The 7,109-nt window shown below is 41.4% G+C and overlaps 1 pseudogene; it reads right to left on the reverse strand.

Annotated features, from left to right (window-relative positions):
* Window positions 1-762: 762 nt before the first annotated feature.
* On the reverse strand, window positions 763-4,381 carry LOC147855625 (aldehyde oxidase GLOX pseudogene; annotated as a pseudogene).
* Between the last annotated feature and the right edge of the window lie 2,728 nt (window positions 4,382-7,109).

Consider the following 7,109-nt stretch of genomic DNA (forward strand, 5'->3'; position numbering starts at 1 on the left):
TTATGCATATTTTGTTGCGCACAAGAGTGTGGAATCAAAATAACACACTTTAATATAATCTACTATCAATCACATTCAAATTTGCTTTCGACATAATGTTAATCCAATCCTCCCCCTACACACATTCCTCTCAGAGTCACAATATGTACTCTCGATTGCAACATTTATTAATAAAAAATTCTTGAACATCAAGAGTCACTATCCAATTCCATACATACCATGCAAAAACACTTGGTATACATTCATAAATACATTGTTTAGATTGTTAAATCGGGATAGCTAGATTTTATATAGTAATTGGTTCATAATGACCATGAACATATTGATCGAGGCCATCCTAGTTGTTCCTTTGAAGTGGCATATTTGACGGTTAGTTTGTGTATGTGTTGACTTCAAGAATCACTCTAGAAAGTTCATTTGACTTGTGCATCTAATGTGGTGAGGTTGTTCTATCGAAATTGGTTATAGGAACTAGAGGAGTGTCATGTTATACCGTTTTCACAAAGATATTTCTAGATGAAATCCCTTTATATGAATTTGTGCACATCTTAACTTTCTTCACATGGCATCCAATTGTGTGGATTCATATGGACTACATAATCATTAATAAGTATAAATTCATATATTCATATTTGAACCTCACCACTACACTATTGTGTCACATTTGTTATGTTCCTTTGGGAAACAAATTTTTGGATAGTTATAGATTTGATTTTGTAAGTAGTAGTGAATGTGTATGATAAATACAATGTTAATCATATGTTTACGTTCTATAAAAATATATTCCATTTGTAGGACATAATAAATATGTGAAACAATGAGGACCGACACAAAGTTCAATGTATGTGTAGGTGGGGCTTTACAAAAGGGACAAGGTTGTGGTAGCTAATAATGACTGCTTTCGAAATTGTCGGGATAAAAGATAAATGAACTGACAAAGTACAACTGATCATAGTTTGGAAAGAGGAAGAGAACTAGACTTTAATTGGTTTGGAATAAAGTATTGTTGAAAAATATTTGCCAAGTCGACATAAATATTTTAGCGGGGACTTCTTGTTTTTTGTTCATAACTTTGGATGTTGTTGTCAAGGTTTACTAGCAAATAAATGATAATAATACATACATGTATGAAACACCAATGTTGATAGCTTAATGTAACCAAACTTGTGAATGTGGTACTTTCTCAACAAGTCGACCCTTGGACACAAACACTAGATGGTAGGACCAAAGAAAGTCACATTTTAAACATTCCCGTGACGAAGTTGGCAGTGTCATGTTGGTGAGCTTCCCTAGAGTGAGCACTTTTATCCTCTAGAGTATTTTTTTCGGAAAAGGGAAAAATAACAGTTAAAAGAAGGTAGAAATTCCACCAGCCCCATGTATTAGCACGCGTGATATTGCCAGAAGGCCAAAATTGAGTAGAAGAAAAGGGTGAAAATATACAAAAGCTTTAAGCAAGCATCAAATGATTGTCATTTACACGAAAAAGCTCCATTGAATGAAAGATGTGTGCAGTATTGTGAACTTGATCGTAGACAAGAAACATGTTGTATCGATAAGCTTTTAAAAAAACAAACCAAAACAACATGAAATTAATCAAGAACATAATTAATTGTCAATCAAAAAACACACACACACACACACAATGTCGTTCAAAATGAGGACCCTAAATCTTTGGATAGTTCCATGGATGGACACTTTCTCGCAAAAACATGGTTTAGAGTTTAGGGCTCAAGGTTCAAGGTTCAAGGTTCAAGGTTTACAGTTTAGGATAACACATTGAGCAAAAGCAATAACTTGGGACGTGTTGCCACTTGAAAGCTTTCTATATTGTGTTGAGGTTTATATGGCTTCGACTAGATCGCATTGCGCTTAGATGTGGTTGCGCATTTTGGTTATATAGATAGATAGATAGATAGATAGATAGATAGATAGATAGATAGATAGGTATAGATAAGATATATAGATAGAGATATAGATATAGATATACATACATAAATAAATAAATACATACATACATATATATATATATATATATGCTATGAATGAATGGATGGATGGATGAAATAAGAGGAGAGGGGTTGTTGGTTTAAGCAGCTGCTGCAGGCGCGAATCGAACCCACGACCCCGTGCTCGGGACGGCGGCATTCACCACAACATACAACAAATAGTAGCCTGGTGGGGCAGCTATGGCACTTGGAGGTGCCTTCACCATTGCCCTCCACACAATGAAGCTGCTTGATGAGGAGGAGCCATGGGAAGAGGAGGAGGAGGAAGAAGAAGAAGAAGAAGAAGAATTCTCGGCAATCCGAACCGAAGCCGACACCGACACCGGCTCCAATAAGAGCTGCCTCTGATTCATCTGTGTAGAATGTGTGGAGAATGATGGAGCATACACCTTGAATTCCACACTATCATTGTGACCAGAGCTCCCTTCATCTCCCACTGTGAAGTCAACCTCAAACAACTCCCCGTACCCGATCTGTTGGTTCGGCATGCCCACGATCCGCGGCCTGTCCGTGTCGAACCTCGGGTCTAGGTAGTAAGGACTGAATGCCTCAATCCTTAGCTCAGTTGGGTAAGGCACATCAGAGAAGGTGTAGCCCTCATTGGTGTTGCTCCCTCCCACAAGGACTCTACCATCGGGGAGCAGGACCGCGGTGGAATGGTACATTCTCGGGATGATCGAGGCCGCGAGGACCTGGAACCGGGACCCGATCGGTCCGGACGGATTGTATAGAAATGGTGATAGAGACGGGTTAGTTGCACACCCCCACCCTGCTGTCCCTTGCTTTGCACCATTGATGATGAGGATCTCGGAGGTCGGCAAGATGATCATGTCGCCCATAACCCGGCCCGATGGCATGTCTTCTATACTCCATTCCGGGTCCGGGTCGGTTATGACCATCCGACCACATGTCGCCAATGCTTGCGGGTAGGCCATTTTCGCCACTTGTTGCCACGCGCCATGCGGGGCCCCCCCGCATACCATCACCTCGACCCGTTGGAAAGCATCGGCCGCCGAGAGCGGGAGCATTACGGAAGAGCCCGAGGACGGGTAGTTCCGGCTCCCGCCCGCGAGATCCGGGAACGTCCGCACAACGCGGTTCACCTTGTAATCGAGAAGGATCGACTTGGAATTCGCAAAAATGAATAGGTTCCCGTCCGACGAGAGATGCAAGAAAGGGTAGAGGTTGTTCTCCGAAGACGGCTCGTTGGTCTGGAACAAGAAAGGGAGCGAGAATGCCGTGCCCTTGCCCGTGGCCGAGGGCACGAATTCGTACGAAAATGATCTCCTCCCGCCCACGACAATCACGGTATTGTCCGGTAGGATCTGGTTGGACGCGTACCACCTAGCGGCCCCAAGGCGATCCGGCCGCTCATCCCAATCGCAACGGCTATCGTTGCACGGCACGAGCAATCGGACCACATTGGACCCGTCATTCCAACCCCCCGTCGACACAAGGGTCCCGTCCGCCAGGAAGGAAGCCGAGGAGCACCATGTGTCTGTGAGGACCTCGAGGGGCCGGACCGAATTCATGGAGAGGTCGAGCTCGACCGAATGCGCATAGCAATCGACCTTCAGCGCGAAGTCTCTCGGGTCGTGCCGGCATCTCCCGTCCGGGAGCTTGATCTCGGAGGGGCCGTAATCGGTTCGATCGAATATGATGACCCTGTTGAGGTGGGTTAATGTCATGTGCATGGCCGATACGCCGCCATTCTCTACAAGGAGCTCCCACGAGCCCAGCAGCACCGCGCGGACATGAAGGTTTAAAAGCAGTGGGCAATGGAGATATGACCACATTAGGAAGATAAGAATCAAGTTGCCCCATGAATTGGGTCTAGCCAGTGTGCTACTAGGCATGGTGAAAGGAATGTCTTAGGGAAGAGCTCTTCCAAGGAGAGATAGAGTTTTTCTTTTTGTATGATGTTGTGGACCAAAGGAATGTGGTGTGAGAAAACAAGAGGAATGTTGTCACACTAGGAATGGCATTACCATAGCTACATTTAGAAGAAGAGTGATTTGCAACAACACTAATGTATTGTGGTGAGATTGTAGCAATTAGTCCTTTTTTCTTACCAAATTGTGAACATTATTCACAATGTGAGAAAATGACTCTGCTATTCTAGTATTAAGATTGACTGAAGCTGTAAACAACAGTATGGGGAGTAACTAATAATGCAGGACTGATTCATTGCTATAGCCTATATACATGATTTTGGGGCTTACCTCCCATACCTTTAGCTCATTCACTATTGTTATAAAAGGATGGGGGGGGGGGGGGGGGGCATACTAGTTTTTCAATCACAACATAACACCAAGATGGAGAGAATTGTCTATCAAGTCATTGAATAGGAGTGAAGATTTAACACCAAATGGACATGCCAATTTTTTTGTAAGAGTCCATTGACACTTTGAGAGAATTGTCTATCAAGTCATTGAATAGGAGTGAAGATTTAACACCAAATGGACATGCCAATTTTTTGGTTGTGAATTCAACTAACTTGTCATGTACTTATGTATGAGTGTATGCCAATGATTGTAAGAGTCCATTGACACTTTGAACTCCAACATTGAAACTTTGAACTCCAAATGATTGATTGGTTGAGATAATACACGCCTACACATACGCATACACATACGCATACGCCTACACATTCACATACACCTACACATGCACATGCACATGCACATGCACATGCACATACAATGTAAATTACACACATGTATCACGATTGGTTCACTCATATAGTTCATGCCTAAGCTCTAATGGAAAGCTCGAGTATATGGTACTACTGCATTTTTGCATCACTAGTTCACTTCCTTTTCGTCTCTATCTAGCGATCCATATTTTGAGTGTGTATTAATAATTAGATCTCTAAACAATTGGATTCTTTCTCTTTCTCTTTCTCTTTCTCTTTCTCTTCTCTCTCTCTCTCTCTCTCTCTCTCTCTCTCTCTCTCTCTGTCTCTTGTGGTCAGCTTTTTTTGAATCAAATGAATTATTATTAATACACATATTAGGAATTTTGGATGAGTTGTCAATGTAGTATAGCCTTTATTTGTACGATCTTGTTGAAACAAAAGGGATGGAGGGGAGAGGAGCTTCACAACTGGCATTGATCGAACATTATATTAGAAAACAAATTATACATATTGGTGTCGAGGAAAACATAACACCCCCCTCCTTAACACATCCAATGTGTTGAGGGGTTCCATGATCGGAACCACAATACACTACCTCGACGGATTGAGGTGAGGGCCTTGTCAACGGGTAGAGAAGGCGCCCATGACGCGAGGTGCAAGTCGTGGGCTTCTAAGTCTTCTCAACGGATGGAGAAGACGCCCATGACTCAAGGTGTGAATCATGGGCTTGTGACATTGTCATGAAGCAATTGCTTCATGATATAAAAATAAAGTCAAATATTATATCAAGTGAAATTTGTGAGCCTTGAACCCATAACCTTTCATCATACAAAAAACAAACCATTAGGACACACTATTTTATATAATAATTTTCATCATCATACTTATCTCCTATGTTTATTCTCATACATGAAAACTCAGATGAGCTAGCTATCATGCATCACATGTAAGACATGTGTGCCAAATGGTGATCATACATTTTAATGCATTGCATGAATGTCATGCACCCTCAGATATATCATATGCATGTGAGCACCTATATAAAGAAAGGGAGGGGATGCATGTAAGGGGAAACAAAAGGGATGGAGGGGAGGGGAGCTTCACAATTGGCATTGGTCGAACATTATAATAGATAACAAGTTGTACATATTGGTGTCGAGAGAAGCATAACCCCTACCTCAATCTAGGGTATACACCAACTATGGAGAGGGAATTGTTGACCTCCCCTAGAGGGATTGTTTTCCACGTGCTAGGCATGTTGTGCAAAAAGGCACCCACCTTGGATGGAATTATAAAAGCCTTTTTGTTCTTTAGGTAGGGGAAGTAAAAATTAAAAAGAGTTTCCACATCTATAACACATTTCATCTTTTCCAACCTTGGGCGACCTACATTGGCTAGTCCAAATGCTAGTGAGAAAAAGTTTCTTGGGATATTTTGAACTCCAAATTTGTCTTTACATATAATTTCACTAGTCAATGAACCAACTGATACTCCATATGGTGTTACCCCTAGCATAGCATATTGTTTAAGAGAATAGAAATTGGTGTAAGTTAAGCCTCCTCTTGGTTCACCATCTTTAAGGGGCAACGGACATCTAAGCTAGATAAAGGATGAAAGTAGGTAAATTTTAGTTCTAAAAAATTTGAAGGTCTTGGTTTTGACTTGGACTTGATAAAGGAACTAAGTGTTGCAATGAAGATGGAGCAACCATCTCATGCTTCACTTCTAGTATAGAATTCTACACAAATACACGTGAGAGCCCAATTGATACTTTCCCCATATGTCTCTACAACATGCACAACCAATGTTCAAATGAGAACAAAAGAATGTGTGATTCAAGAACATCCCATGCAATGCGACTAAAGACAACCTCCTCTACCCCCCCATCTCAAATCAATATATAACTACTACATCCTTGATTGATACCAATAGTGAAATTTTGACATATGCTCTATTTCTAGAGTTGGATTGACCTAGACTACCATTGGCTCTAGTTTTAACATGACCAAGTTCTCTTGTATACAACTACTCTCATGTAAGGTGAAAATACAATTTGGAAAGCTAGGATATACCCTAAGGTTTTTCTCCTAGGCATCCCCCAAGAAGTGTGAATTCTAGTGTAAGAGTAAATTATGCCAAAAAAAGCTAGTGCATGACCCACAAAACACTCAAATGATCCTTTTTGAAATTCAAGATGACCTAAAACAATATTCGATCATTGGAAACCTTATGAGCAAAGAGACAACAACATAGGTACCACACAATGAAAAGAGAAAGAGAACATCGATGGGCATTGAAGATAAACAAATCTAACCAAACCTTGGTATAGCTATGGCACCAAAACTAGTAGAGTTGAAATTGTTGCCTAATGAATGGATGGTCATTCACTAGGTAGCAGCCGAAGGCACCAATAAAGACCTTGTCACTATTTAGTGGGTTAAGAAAAGCTTGACAAAACCACC

The sequence above is a fragment of the Azolla caroliniana genome, unplaced genomic scaffold (genome assembly GCF_043228905.1).
Source record: "Azolla caroliniana isolate FFs.n. ecotype wild unplaced genomic scaffold, voAzoCaro1.0.p SCAF_14, whole genome shotgun sequence".
Lineage (NCBI taxonomy): Eukaryota > Viridiplantae > Streptophyta > Polypodiopsida > Salviniales > Salviniaceae > Azolla > Azolla caroliniana.